Source organism: Oncorhynchus clarkii, chromosome 3 (genome assembly GCF_045791955.1).
Source record: "Oncorhynchus clarkii lewisi isolate Uvic-CL-2024 chromosome 3, UVic_Ocla_1.0, whole genome shotgun sequence".
Lineage (NCBI taxonomy): Eukaryota > Metazoa > Chordata > Actinopteri > Salmoniformes > Salmonidae > Oncorhynchus > Oncorhynchus clarkii.
In genome coordinates this window covers 75573388-75589352 of record NC_092149.1, presented here as the reverse complement: position 1 = coordinate 75589352, position 15965 = coordinate 75573388, and the positions used below count along the sequence as shown (strand labels likewise).

The 15965-nt window shown below is 44.3% G+C and overlaps 1 protein-coding gene across 3 annotated transcripts in view; it reads right to left on the bottom strand.

Moving 5' to 3' along the window:
• Positions 1 to 8988, bottom strand: part of LOC139404405 (BCL-6 corepressor-like) — a 77977-nt gene extending 68989 nt beyond the window's left edge. For all 3 annotated transcript variants that reach the window (XM_071147218.1, XM_071147219.1, XM_071147220.1), the window contains exon 1: positions 8753 to 8988. The gene's annotated coding sequence lies outside the window, so the exon portion shown is untranslated. The remainder of the gene's footprint in view (positions 1 to 8752) is intronic.
• Between the last annotated feature and the right edge of the window lie 6977 nt (positions 8989 to 15965).

Genomic DNA, 15965 nt, shown 5'->3' with positions numbered 1-15965 from the left:
TGATATGGGCTACATTTTCCCGTGCCTGGCCTGCTGCTGTGCAAGCCCTTATCTCTATATCGACCTGCAGGCTCGAGCGAACAGGGACGAGGAAGGGGAGGGAGGGGTGCAGAGCGGAGTGTTGGCGCCCTCGCGCTCTTTGTCCCTGGCGCTCCGCCAGCTCTCCCTGGAGCGCCGAGGCTCGAGCTCCTGCTCTAAAAAAAATAGTGTGACGCAGAATTCTCTCCGCAGCGACGAGGGCGGGGGAAAACACGGCTTATTATGCACACACCACTACGCAGGGCCCGCTGTGTGTTACCAAAACGAAAAGAATACCCCGAAAACAAATATTAGAAGGGGTTTTAAAATCGCGTCTGGATTAGGCTAAATACAATCTATTCACCACTTTAAAATGATGTCTGCCCATAATTACCAGGGGGGTCCATAATGTGTCTTGTTTGAGGTAATACAACTATTGAGACACCTGTAATCATTGTAAATAAAGTAGTAGTAGTTATGTATTTTGATACATCAGATTTATTTTATTTATTTGGCATTCATTAACATTCATTACGAGAGTAATTGAGATAAGAAACCTAAATGTAACAGACAACCCTTCACTCCTCATCATGCGTAACAGCACACACGCAGCTGCCGAAAGATCGTGTGTGTGTGCGTGTCTGAGTGTGTTTGCCTTGCAGCGTGTGTGTGTCGCTGATGCACGAATTTGATGTGAGGCTGGGCTGGTCAAAGAGACGGGGGCAGGGAAACTCCAAGACAGCTCCTCATACACACGGAGAGAGAAGTGGGCAGGCCTCCAACACTTCTCCGCACGGAATACCAGCGCGGCACGACAGACAGGCGGCAGAGCCCCCAGGGCGGCTAGGGCGGCTAAATAACCGCGCAGAGGGTTTTCGCTTCCCACCCCACACGATTTCAGCGATCCCGTAGTCGATACACGGCATCTTATTCCGTAACACACAATGTGACCATGGAAAGTCAAACTCATCGGAGAAAATTCAACACCAAGTCCCAAATGATTTACTGGCTAATCTCAACATCCCAACAATTTAGCACAATATATCAGTTGTCAACAAATTATCAGCAGGGGTCCGCTACATATCAATCTATGATTTCCATATAGCGAACGCACGCTATGACCAATTAAATACATAATCCTACAATTGGAATATTGTGTCCACAAGGTCCCGTGGCAGAGCGAAAGCTGATGAGGGAAGGGACGAGAGAGAGAGTTCGGCTATAGTGCACACATACACACACTAAGCAGGTGCCCGAGCACCTGCCCCTTTACCCTCCCAGTCGCCAAGTTACCTTTCGGGTGGTGGTATAATTACAGTGCCTTCAGTAAGTATTCACACCCCTTGATTTAGTCCACATGGTGTTATGTTACAGTCTGAATTCAAAATATCTACACAAAATACTAACGTCAAAGTGGAATTATTAGTGAATAAAAAATATAAATATATATATGTGAGTTTTAACCATATTAATGTTTGCATGAGAGTGTGCGTACATTCAACGACCAAGCGTACACACATTACCAGTGGTGGAATAAGGGAACTGCTTTCAAGCATAAAAATGAAAATATGTTTAACATTTGTGGAGTTGCCTAATAAAATAATTATTCTATTTCATTGTAAATTCATGAAACTTATCTTGACGGTAGATCAAATGATAAACACATCAGTTCATGTGTTAGATAATCCTTATAAAAGTACAGTAACTTGTCAAATTAGAGGCAAGTGAGAAAGTGAAGCCGGGGTTAAAATACTGCAATAATGGGAAATATTGCTCTGACCTTTTTTTTTTTACAGTAAGTACAGATTTGCTCATCAGATATCGTTTACCAAAACCAATCTTATAGGATCTTTACAATGATTTAAGACCTACTTTAAAAAGGCAAACATGCCATTCCGGTCCACATCTAAGTGCTTTCCACCCTAGGGTTTTTGGCAACGGGCACTTTTCACCGGGAGTTTGCAGATTCTTTGCCATGATGCCATCCACGGGTTCCCAAATATTAACAGAATAGATGGCACCCACATAGTCATAAAAGCAGCATACCAAAACGAGTTAAACGATGTGAACAGAATAGGCTTTTACACTTAATAATGTGCACGTTATGTGATGCGCAAAATACGCTGCTGAATGTGGTGGCAAGGTAGCTAGGTGGAACGCGCTACTGGTTCAATCTACATAACATCAATGTTTAGCAAGGTCACCCGTGACAAGTCAGTATTCGACTTCTGAGGACGTGGGGAGAGGAGGTGGAAGCCGGCATCTGCCTCTGGTTCAACAGGTTGCATATTCGACTCTAGCGATAGAAAGTAGTTAATAAAAATGTTAAAAAGTAAGCCTAACCCTTACCTTAACCATTCGGAGTTAATGCCTAAACTTAACTTTATACACTGAACTTAAAATGTGACATTTGTATTAAAGTAGTAAAAAGTTAAGTATTTGGTCCCATATTCATACTACGCAATGACTACATCAAGCTTGTGCCTCTGCACATTTGTTGAATACATTTGCTCTGTTTTGGGTGTGTTTTAGATTATTTTGTGCCCAATTGAAATGAATAGTAAACAATGTATTGTCTTATTTTGGAGTCACTTATTGTAAATAAGAATATAATGTTTCTAAACACTTCTACATTCATGTGGATGCTACCATGATTGTGGATAGCCCTGAATGAAGAGTGAATAATAATGAGTGACAAATTACAGATGCACAAATATCATAACCCCCCCCCCCCCCCCAAAAAAGAAAATATGCTAACCTCCCCTGTTAATGTAATAGTGTGAGGTTAGCATTTTTAGGAGAGTATGATATTTGTGCGTCTTACTGTCACTCATCATTATTCACGATTCATTCAGGATGATCCGTAATCATGGTAGCATCCACATTCACGTAGAAGTGTTTAGAAATATATTATATTAATTACAATAAAAGTGACTAAATATTATTTATCATTAATTTCTATTGGGCACAAAAATATCTGAAACACAACCGATGACAAGCATACCCATAACATGATGCAGCCACCACCATGCTTGAAAATATGAAGAGTGGGACTCAATGATGTGTTGTGTTTGATTTGTCTCATGTATTCAGGACATTAAGTTAATTTCTTTGCCAATGTTTTTTACTCTGTTCAGGTTTCCTTTTCACTGTCAATTAGGCTATTATTGTAGAGTAACTACAATGTTGTTGATCCATCTTCAGTTCTCCCATCACAGTCATTAATAAAGTCAACATTAGCCTCATCAGTGACAACGAATCTTAATTTAATCCATTTTAAATTCAGGCTGCAACAAAATGTAGAAATGTCAAAGGATGCGAATAGTTTCTGAAGGCACTGCATTTGTTTCTGTATAGAGTTTTCGTCTTTGGTTTGAACACCCCTTAAATCATTCCTACGTCATCAAGTTCGCCACCCCCTATCGCGCCCTTTGGTCTGCCCGGTAAGGAGATCACGTGAGCCAGGTTGTGCTTTTTACATAGTCTGCCCTGTACAGGGATTGCGTGCACGTGTAGCAAGTTACCTAGTTTAAATATCAACAGTACTGCCACAACAACATAAAATTAGCTTAACACTTGATATACACCATCACAGGGCCTCGCGCCCTCCCTCCACACAGGCGCATGCAAGTCGGTGCAGGACAGTCCTACCGTCAGCATGACCGCCAACAACCGCGACATTGTGTGGTCCGTGCTGTCACTGGAGAACAGGCGACGGCCGCTGAACCAGACCATTCATCCCTGTCCAAATTAGGACTAAATAGGCCTTATGTCCCCAGAGAGGCAGGATTGTAGTAACAAGGATGAGCATATTTGTCACCTCCCACCTTATCTCAAATCCTTTCTTTGAATCAAATCAAAATATAAATTGTATTCGTCACATGCTTCGTAAAGAACAAGTGTAGACCAACAGTGAAATGCTTACTTACATCCTAGTATACATGTGAGGTTTGAGAAAGGCATGCCTCGATTTTAATATAGATTTGATTTGGGAATATAATATCTGAATGGAATCTTCTTTGGCTTTAAATTATTGGCTGCAAATGTGATGGAACTGCCTTGCATCAAAACGGGCCTGCTGAGGTGGTGACAAGGTGTCATAATCAACATCCTCTCCCAATATTCTATTTCGGTGAGATCATGAAAATATAGGCCAAATAAATAATCCACCTTGCACAAAAGCAACATTAGAACGAAAATATAAACACACTCAATAACGGACCAAGGACAGACCAGGGATAGTTGACACACTTAATTCTGACCTGTATTCCCCATTCATTGAAATAAGAACAAAATAATGTCACATTTAAAAATAAATGTAGGTCTTGTGCCAAACAGTCGGTCTCTCATTCCAGTATGAGTTTTTCCAAGTCTCTCTCCCCGGCGCTGTGGGTGCTATACAGTGGCAAGTCTTTCTGTAGGGAAGTGATCCGTGCGCTTGGGGCCTCCGCGGAACTAAAAGCTCTGTGAATCAGAGAGGAAAAAAGGTATCTCCCGTTTCAGAGCAAGATCCCGGGAGGCCTATGCGGAGGCACAGCTTCAATCAAACCATGACGTCTCCTCCGGGAGCCGTGCAGCGCGCAGAAACACGATCACCCCCGCCTCTCCGCTGTGCGTTCACTTCTGTTCTCACACATCGCATGAACAGCCAAGAGCGCAGCGGTGGCTTTGGGATTGTTGTTTTATTCAGTAAATCGACACCACAAACAACAAGTGTGACAGCCTAAAACGGGCGGACTGAAGATTAGTCTCAGCAACGCTGTAACCAGAAAGCATTGCCTAATATACTCTGGGTTACAATCAACCGCAGGACAACATAATGACAGTGGATGTACCAACACAAGCTCAAAATAAAACGTCACACTTCGCCATAACTGCAGCATGTTAATATATATCTCTATATTGTTTTTTATATCTGCAGCACGATATACCATGAAATAAAAGACATTACGGTTATTTTTAATACCTAGGTCATATGCCTACAGACATGATTTCTCACATCCTCATTTAAAATACAGAAGGTTGACTGTCCATTTCATCAAAGTACCATATCGAACCAAAGTCAGGTGACAGACGTGGTTAACTGCATGGCCATATAGGATTATATTGACATATCAGCGCATGGATTCCCCCTCGCAGATCCATTGATTTCAGACGATTACAAAAAGACCCAACATGGGTTTGGAAAAGCGATGAGGTTGTCCCTTTACACCGCCGGTTATCATCTCCACGCCTCCCTGCGCGGAGCCTTTGAGACACCGTTACAAATGCGAGATCCATCAAACGGCTGGACAGTAGCCTACCAGCTCCGAGTATAGAAGGTGCCCTCAGGTACTTTATTTTGTATTTATTTCAGCAAGTCAGTTAAGAACAAACTCTTATTTACAATGACGGCCTACCAAAAGGCCTCCTGCGGGGACCGGGACAACACACACATCACGAAAAGAGACGAGAGAACACACTACATAAAGAGTGACCTAAAACAACAAAGCATGTCAGCAACAGATACAGATCGGGGTAGTAGGTTATACCCTCCCATATCCAATCATTTAAGGGTGAGAAACGCAAAACTGGCCTAAGATCAATGTCTAGGCAAACTTAATTCTAGTACATAGGGTTATGAAGACCCTCAGACAACCTGCCCATATGGATGGTAATTGTATAGTGCAGGGTTTAACTGTATAGTGCAGGGTCTAACTCTGCTGCCCCCCCCCCCCCCCCCCCCAGTCAAATATCCCATATGCTTTGAGTATTTGAAATCAGCTGTGTAGTGCTAGGGCAAAAACCAAATGGTGTACCAAGGGGGGGGGGGGGGGGGGCAGGACCGAGTTTGGGAATCCCTGGTATGGTGTGTGGAGCGGAGAGATCAGCCCTTCGACCTTTTGTTAGGCGTGACGGCGAGCAATTCAACCAGGCTCGCAACCCGTGATGTTTAAAAGCTTTGCCAAGAATGCAAGCGCTATAAACCTTGGGGATTCTCCCATGTCTGTTGAAGTTATTCATGAACTTGTGGCGGCTACAAAATAGCATTCACACAAAATAACTTCTAATGCCCTAAACAGACAGTCTCTCTCTCTCTCTGAGCGCGAACGGACACCTGGGGAATGGCCCAGCGCGGGTGATCTCTTCGCTCGAGCACAGTGGGAAATGATGCACAAAACAGTCCAATGGGATGCTCTAAAAAATGACCTGCAGCCAGATCAAAATGTAAAATAGCGGTTTTAGGCTTTATGAAGTTTAGTAGCCTGGGGTGGAATCAACTCAGTAATCGAAAGGAACCGTAGGTCTGCTGCTGATTAAACGATATTGTTATTCACTAACACAGTTTGGTGAAGAACGGGTCGTTTTCTATGGGGCATCCAGAGACTCTTATCCAGACTGTCTTTCAAGAATCCCACAAACGAGAATACAACAACCACTTCATGTGACCATATTTTGTAAATAAAACACGTTTTAAAAATAAGGGTCACTCACAAGCAATCACAATAGTTCTAAAGATGCTAAGTGCGCCTCATTACGCAAAGATCCATCTGGAATAGTCCCATACGGTGGCATTATCCAACAAATCGATAAGATTTGGCTAAATAGAAAACCTCCCCCACATGCTGTGTGTGTGCGCTCTGTGCTGTGAGCAAGGCCACTCAAGGTTTGGATGAAGGTAAGCACACCGCTTGTCACTCGCGATTGAAGGAACATCGCATGGTAAGGCTTTTGGAATCGAATACCTGGTTCATATAATTTATCTTGTAGGGGTACAACAAATAAACAACAACCCTCTTAATGCTTCCTTCCCAATACTGTACTATATTCAGCACTAACAGGGGAGTCTCAAACGTCAACTAACATGGAAACCAAACTACTGTTTTCACTCTTCAAGACACACAAGACTTTCCATTTCTTTAACTGTCTCAAATGTAACGTTCCCACTTGCTTCTACTATGATTCAGTTCGCACAGACCACAACCAGCTCTTAATTTCCCCCTTTCGGGGTAGGCCTACTTATGATCATTGCTGAGTCATGTCATGGGACAATAGCAATGCAAGCTCTCACTGACGTTGGCCCACTGTCTATTGGTCTATATGAAGTGATCACTTATCTGCTACAGTGAGGGGGAAACACTATGTCAGATATCTCAGTTTCCTTACCCAGCTCAAGGTAGTTAGGGAAAGAGTCGGTCATGGGGAGAATCTCAATTGCACACTCCTTGCGTCATCTCTCCTCGCCTCCTTCTCAAAACCGATTTTAGAGAAAGCCAGAGGTCCCCCTCTGACCTTCTCCTGCAATGGGTTTTGTGAAGAAAGTGAGAGGACGCCAGGAGTGTGCGATTGAGATTCTCCCCATGGCCCGTTCCTCCTTGCATAGTAGCGATAGGCTTGGGGCCCTAGGCTATATGCGCAGGCAAGCGAGGTATAGCCTAATTATATGCTAAACAGGATGTGGGTGTTGGTGTACTATACTGGTATATTTTTTTGTTTTACCAGAGAAGATTTGGTCAACTAACATTCTAGATCCGTAACTAACCTCGCCAATGAGCTAGGGAACATCGATCGCGTGAGCGATCCCCAATTAGTGTTATATCACTGGCCAGAAGAGACACTGCATGCGCTGAGAAAACCTGGCACGGGGCTTTAGCTGCGTGTTCAGTAAGGACATGGACAACAGGAGTAACAATAGCCAATACAAATATCTACCAAAAAAAGTAGGTTAAAGGAATTTGACGGGGACAACACACAAGGTGGTGATTTAGGCCCTAAACGGCCAGGGAGGCAAAAAGCTGAAGTGTTTTCGGTGTTTTTCTCCACTGACAGATCCCGTGTGTGGTACGTCGGTCTATATGCAGCATTCGATACAGTTTCTATCTGCTCCGCACATTTCGCACTCTACCCCTCCGGGTCAACTAGCTCTCATCTGTACCTCACACTCCTACTACAAACACAGTATTGAACTGTATTGAAACGGAACAAATCGCTCCTCTTGTCAGGGCGAGGCTGTATTCCGTAACCTTGTTTAGCACGCGCGCACACACACACACACACACACACAGATTAAGAACACTCGATTCAAAACACTCGATTCAAAACACTCGATTCAAAACACTCGATTCAAAACACTCGATTCAAAACACTCGATTCAAAACACTCGATTCAAAACACTCGATTCAAAACACTCTTCGCTCTTTTGAAGAAAATAAGGTTAATTTAGTAGCCTAGCCTAATTAACAAAGAACAAGTATTATCAGTCAATTTCCATCCAAACATTATTGGAATCGTTCGCTGACCAGACTGCTGACAGCGAAGCCTCGTCCTGACCTTCCGACTCATCAGTCTCTCCTGGTTGACAGGACTGCCCCTGTCGCCTAGCCCAGGGCCGAATGACTAAACAACCAATGTTATTTATCAACCACATGCCACTGCCCCGCCGAAACACACAAAGACCACCCTATGCGCTATTCTTAGAAGTTGCCATTCCACTCTCTCCCCCTTCTCTCACACACCGAGATCAAATCACTCCGAACCTGTACAAGAGCTGTAGACCATTTTCTTCGTATTTTTATGTTTACTCTGAGATTGACAGTCAATTTGGAAAAATCCATCTATGTCGCAGTCGTTGTGGTGATAGACTATTCACAATATAGGCTATCCTCTCATAAACGGGGAGACCATGGTTTACAATTCAACAGTGGCAGACAGAATAAAACACCAAACGTCTTTATTGCCCACATAATTGTCTTACCTGGCAGTTAGCCGCTAATTCCAATCGTCTGCTTCAATTTGACGCCTTTTTACAGTTTTTGTTCACAGTTCTGAGCAAACATCCGTGCGTTCAGGTTAGGATTCCTTTATAAACGCATAGACATCCATCCCTTCCCGGGCCAGTGAATATTCAAATCGTTGGATATAAACATTCAGAAGTGTTTCTTACTGTGTATTTACTTTACTCAGTCAATTATACCAAATGTTACACTCGGTGTGTTATTTTCAAAATACTTTTTTAAAGAGAGAAAACGTCGCCAAAAATCGACTTCGTGTGACAAATCCCTAGAAAGATTTTCAATCATTCTTTACAGAACGACCCAGAGGCGTGGTAACGTACCGTGTAGCAGGGCGCAAGCATACAGGTGGCGATGTCCGCGGACTCCAGAAATTAATTCAACTCGGTCGTAGACAGCGCCATGTTGGGTTCTATTTGAGCACGCCGTTTCAACGCTCTTACTTCCACTCTCGTCATTCCCGATCTATTCCAAAAATACTATTTATATCCAGCGATATTGTGAGAAAAATCGGAATTGTTTAACTTTCCGTCGTTTTTCATCTTAAAGCCCTTGGTAGCTTCGTTTGCGGAGTTGCTGAGGACGCCGAACGGACCCGCGGGAGCGCGGAGCGGAATGAGTGGAGTGTTGTACTGCGAGAGACTCTCCCAATCTCAGACTCTACCCAGAAGGCCTGTCGGGAGACCGCAATTACCATAAACCTCCAGCGCACACACACACACACAGCGCGTTGGGGCGGGCGTGTAAAACAAAATATGAGCGAGAGACAAGGGGGAGGGTGACAGAGTACGGTAAAAGAGAAAAATTAAGTGAAAGGTAGAAATTTACTGAGGGATGACAGCATAGCGTAATGGAACGTTCAGGCAGAGAAAGAGAGTGGGATAAGTAAAGTGAATAGGTAAAATATAGGATTATGAGTAAGAGAGAGGAAAGTGGAAAAAAACGCAAGAAGAGAGAGAACCAGATCTTCCAAGTTCAATAATGAGCTGTCAAATTCTGGCACTTGAAAAACCAGAGTGAGTCATTTTTACGTTTACGTTTGAGTAATTTGACGTCATACAGGAGCAATTAGGGTTAAGTACCTTAGTCAAGGGCACATAGACAGATTTGCAACCTAGTCTGCTCAGAGATTCGAACCAGCAACTTTTTGATTACTGGCCCTCTTAAGCAGGTGTGTGTGTGTGTATAAAATAACTGAGACCGTGGGTGTGAAGACAGTAAAGGCTGTGCTGTCATACACAGTGAACTAGATGGGCAGAAGATATGTACTTTCTGAGTTCAAGACCAATGTAAGGAAGATTGGAAGATTGGCCTTTACTACCTACAATATTAAAACATTATCTTACAATTCACCCTCAAATATGCAACCCCACACAAATATATTGAAAGGGGATAGCCATGGACAATGGACTGTACATGTTTGGGTTCAATATTGCATTTTGCAAAGTCATGCCATGCAGTGAGTTGGAGAAATGTGATGGAAGAGAGAGTGACCCAGAAAGAAGAAAGGGAGGAGAGGAAGAGAGACAAATCCAGAAAGAGGAAGGGAGGGAGGGAGGGAGGGAGACATTGTGTTGGTTGAGACTCATCTGTTAGGTCTCAGTGGCAAATATAGGAGAGGAAGCTGGGATATCCAGCCTAGCCGGAGGTCTGGTGTGGTCTGTGTATGTGTGAGAGAGAGAGAGAGAGCGAGAGAGGGGTGGGGGGAGAAGGAGGGGAGGGGAGTTGGCAGGGGAAAGTCTGGGTGTATTTTATGCAGCTGTTGAGAGTAGGAGTTGAAAAAGCAGCGCCAGACACTCTCTCTCTCTCAAACACACCACCCACACATTGAAAAACCATACAAATTAGTCCTTGAAGGCAAACTGTCAAGTAACTGTCAGGTGAGTCCATGAATGTTCTTTAAACTAGCTGACTGAAGTCAGAGAGAGAGGCAGAGGCTGGGGCAGGAGAGAAGGAATCAGATAAGACATTGAGAGAAATAGAAAAAGAGAATGAGATGAGGGGCTGATAGTGCTGCATTCCTCTGCTCTGTAATCAGAGCCCTCGGCCCTGATTTGTTTTTATAACACACAAAGGTAGACACACACACACTATTACTAATTACTCTGAGAGTTAGTGGGGAATCCTGAACAGGCTGGGCACTGCAGTGGATAGCTGCTGTCTTACAGGTTCCAGGCCAATCCTGCTGTTTAGTGTGTTTTATTATGCTGATCTTATTAACTGTTTCCGACATCATTTCCTATCACCGAAACAACTTCTGGGCACCAGCTTCACTAACCTCGATTTGGATGAAGATTTCTACTTCAATGAGTCGGCAGCTCTGGACGTTATGCTTACCCCAGACCAGGCCCTGATCACAGGACTCTAATGAATAAGCTGCGGCTAAAGAGAAGCAAGTTAGGCGGCGTCATGATTAGACTACGTTGACGAGCATCTAGGCCGCCGTTGCCGAACGTACAATCACTAAATGACAACCTGGACGAGCTTTGTTCAAGAGTATCAACGGGACCTGAAGAACTGTAATATGGCTGAACAAGGACATGGATAATACACTGCTCAAAAAAATAAAGGGAACACTAAAATAACACATCCTAGATCTGAATGAATGAAATATTCTTATTAAATACCTTTTTCTTTACATAGTTGAATGTGCTGACAACAAAATCACACAAAAATGATCAATGGAAATCAAATTTATCAACCCATGGAGGTCTGGATTTGGAGTCACACTCAAAATTAAAGTGGAAAACCACACTACAGGCTGATCCAACTTTGATGTAATGTCCTTAAAACAAGTCAAAATGAGGCTCAGTAGTGTGTGTGGCCTCCATGTGCCTATATGACCTCCCTACAACGTCTGGGCATGCTCCTGATGAGGTGGTGGATGGTCTCCTGAGGGATCTCCTCCCAGACCGGGACTAAAGCATCCGCCAACTCCTGAACAGTCTGTGGTGCATGGTGGATGGAGCGAGACGTGATGTCCCAGATGTGCTCAATTGGATTCAGGTCTGGGGAACGGGCGGGCCAGTCCATAGCATCAATGCCTTCCTCTTGCAGGAACTGCTGACACACTTCAGCAACATGAGGTCTAGCATTGTCTTGCATTAGGAGGAACCCAAGGCCAACCGCACCAGCATATGGTCTCACAAGGGGTCTGAGGAGCTCATCTCGGTACCTAATGGCAGTCAGGCTATCTCTGGCGAGCACATGGAGGGCTGTGCGGTCCCCCAAAGAAATGCCATCCCACACCATAACTGACCCACCACCAAACCGGTCATGCTGGATGATGTTGCCGTCAGCAGAACGTTCTCCACGGCGTCTCCAGACTCTGTCACGTCTGTTACGTGCTCAGTGTGAACCTGCTTTCATCTGTGAAGAGCACAGGGCGCCAGTGGCAAATTTGCCAATCTTGGTGTTCTCTGGCAAATGCCAAACGTCCTGCACGGTGTTGGGCTGTAAGCACAACCCCCACCTGTGGACGTCGGGCCCTCATACCACCCTCATGGAGTCTGTTTCTGACCGTTTGAGCAGACACATGCACATTTGTGGCCTGCTGGAGGTCATTTTGCAGGGCTCTGGCAGTGCTCCTCCAGCTCCTCCTTGCACAAAGGCGGAGGTAGAGGTCCTGCTGCTGGGTTGTTGCCCTCCTACGGCCTCCTCCACGTCTTCTGATGTACTGGCCTGTCTCCTGGTAATGCCTCCATGCTCTGGACACTACGCTGACAGACACAGCAAACCTTCTTGCCACAGCTCGCATTGATGTCCCATCCTGGATATGCTGCACTACCTGAGCCACTTGTGTGGGTTGTAGTCTCATGCTACCACTAGAGTGAAAGCACCGCCAGCATTCAAAAGTGACCAAAACATTAGCCAGGAAGCATAGCAACTGAGAAGTGGCCTGGTCACCACCTGCAGAACCACTCCTTTATTGGGGGTGTCTTGCTAAATGCCTATAATTTCCACCTGTTGTCTATTCCATTTGCACAACAGCATGTGACATTTGTCAATCAGTGTTGCTTCCTAAGTGGACAGTTTGATTTCACAGAAGTGTGATTGACTTGGAGTTACATTGTGTTGTTTAAGTGTTCCCTTTATTTTTTTGAGCAGTGTATATACCTTGCTGGCTTTTCCATGCATGCAGCCTCGGTTAAGATGAGAGGGGGAAGGGTGTGTCTCTTTGTTAACAACAGCTGGTGCGCGATCTCTAATGTTAAGAAAGTCTCAAGTTTTTGCTTGCATGAGTTGGAATACATCATGATAAGCTTTAGACCAAATCAAATCAAAATCAAATTTATTCATATAGCCCTTCTTACATCAGCTGATATCTCAAAGTGCTGTACAGAAACCCAGCCTAAAACCACAAACAGCAAGCAATGCAGGTGTAGAAGCACGGTGGCTAGGAAAAACTCCCTAGAAAGGCCAAAACCTAGGAAGAAACCTAGACAGGAACCAGGCTATGAGGGGTGGCCAGTCCTCTTCTGGCTGTGCCGGGTGGAAATTATAGCAGAACATGGCCAAGATGTTCAAATGTTCATAAATGACCAGCAGGGTCAAATAATAATAATCACAGTAGTTGTCGAGGGTGCAACAAGTCAGCACCTCAGGAGTCAGTTGGCTTTTCATAGCTGATCATTGAGAGTATCTCTACCGCTCCTGCTGTCTCTAGAGAGTTAAAAACAGCAGGTCTGGGACAGGTAGCACGTCCGGTGAACAGGTCAGGGTTCCATAGCCACAGGCAGAACAGTTTAAACTGGAGCAGCAGCACGGCCAGGTGGACTGGGGACAGCAAGGAGTCATTATGCCAGGTCGTCCTGAGGCATGGTCCTAGGGCTCAGGTACTCCGAGAGAGAGAAAGAAAGAGAGAATTAGAGAGAGTATACTTAAATTCACACAGGACACCGGATAAGACAGGAGAAATACTCCAGATATAACAGACTGACCCTAGCCCCCCAACACATAGCCTCCAGTATTTATGCTGCAGTAGTTTGAGACAGGAGGGGTCAGGAGACACTGTGGCCCCATCCGATGATACCCCCGGACAGGCACAAACAGGCAGGATATAAACCCACCAACTTTGCCAAAGCACAGCCCCCACACCACTAGAGGGATATCTTCAACCACCAACTTACCATCCTGAGACAAGGCCGAGTATAGCCCACAAAGATCTCCGCCACGGCACAACCCAAGGGGGGGGGGGGGGGGGTCACCAACCCAACGAACCACACTATTTACCAAGAGAGTTCCCATCTATATTTTTTTGTAGCTGTGTATTTACCACCACAAACCGATGCACTTAGGCCACACTCAACAAGCTGTATAGGACAAAAGCAAATAAGAAAATGCACATCCAGAGGCGGCACTTCTTGTGGCCAGTGATTTTAATGCAGGGAAACTGAAATCCAATTACCTAATTTTTTACCAGCACTTCACCTATGCAACTAGAGGCAACAAACTCGAGATCACCTTTACTCTACACAGAGAAACGCATGAAAGGCTCACCCACACCCTCCCTTTGGCAAATCTGACCGTGACTCCTCCTCCTTTTTGGGGGGTAAGATACAGTATACATATATATTGTTTTAACAATACAAAATATACACATACAAATGACAGCATAAAAACATCAATGACATCACCCTGCCCAGACCCACCTGCTCACACCTCCCTCTCCAGCGCCTGCATCACTCTACGCCACATGGCCTCAAACTGCACCTTGTTGTTTCTCTCCGTTGCCCACGCATTTTGAACATTTAGATAATAAAGCATTTGACCTTTCCATTGTGTTAATGGAGGATTGGTTGATTTCCAGTTATGTATAGGTTTTTTCAAGATGATTGACAAGAAAAGTAACTCACTGTACTCTTATATGCCATGTCTTGAAATATGCAGACAGATGGATTAAATGTACAATACATTTACATTGTAATATTTCTGACAACCAACTTTCTAACTCATCTCATATCTGTTGGACATTATAGCATTCTTAAAAGGCATGGATTATTGAGTCATTGTTAGTTTTACTCTTAAGACATGACTCTGCCATTGTGCTGTAGAATTAGTTAATTTTAGTTTTTTTGTGTAATAAACTATATAAACTCAGCAACAAAAAAAATTCCTCTCACTGTCAACTGCGTTTATTTTCAGCAAACTTAACATGTGTAAATATTTGTATGAAAATAAGTGAGAAACAAATGAGAAATAAACTGAACAAGTTCCACAGACATGTGAAAACAGACATGGAATAATGTGTCCCTGTCACGTCCTATAGAAAACCTGTATTTTTTATGGTAGAGTAGGTCAGGGCGTGACTTGTTTTTTTTTGTTCTAGTTTATATTTTCTTTGTGGGGTTCTGGGTTTGATTTTCAATGTTGGTGATTTGTATGATTCCCAATTAGAGGCCGCTGGTTATCGTTGTCTCTAGTTGGGGATCATACTTAAGTAGCATTTTTTCCACCTGTGGGTTATGGGATATTGTTTATGTTCAGTTGCCTGTTCGCACTGCATTGTCGTCACAGTTAGTTTATTCTTTATTTGTTTTGTATTTGCTTAAGTTTCACTTTATTCATACAAATTATGTGGAACTCTACGTACACTGCTCCTTGGTCCGACCATCATTATTACGAACGACGTGACAGTCCCTGAACAAAGGGGGGGGGTCAAAATTAAAAGTAACAGTCAGTATCTGGTGTGTCCACCAGCTGAATTAAGTACTGCAGTGCATCTCCTCCTCATGGACTGCACCAGATTTGCCTGTTGTTGCTGTGAGATGTCACCCCACTCTTCCAACATGCAGCTGCAAGTTCCCAGACATTTCTGGGGGAATGGTCAGAGCCCTCACCCTCCAATCAAACAGGTCCCAGACGTGCTCAATCGGATTGAGATCTGGGCTCTTCGATGGCCATGGCAGAACACTGACAATCCTGTCTTGTAGGAAATCACACACAGAACGAGCAAAATAGCTCGTGGCATTCTCATGCTGGAGGGTCATGTCAGGATGAGCCTGCAGGAAGGGTACCACATGAGGGAGGAGGATGTCTTCCCTGTAACGCACAGCGCTGAGATTGCCTGCAATGACAACAAGCTCAGTCCGATGATGCTGTGACCCCCCCCCCCCAGACCATGATGGACCCTCCACCTCCAAATCGATCACGCTCCAGAGTACAGGCCTCGGTGTA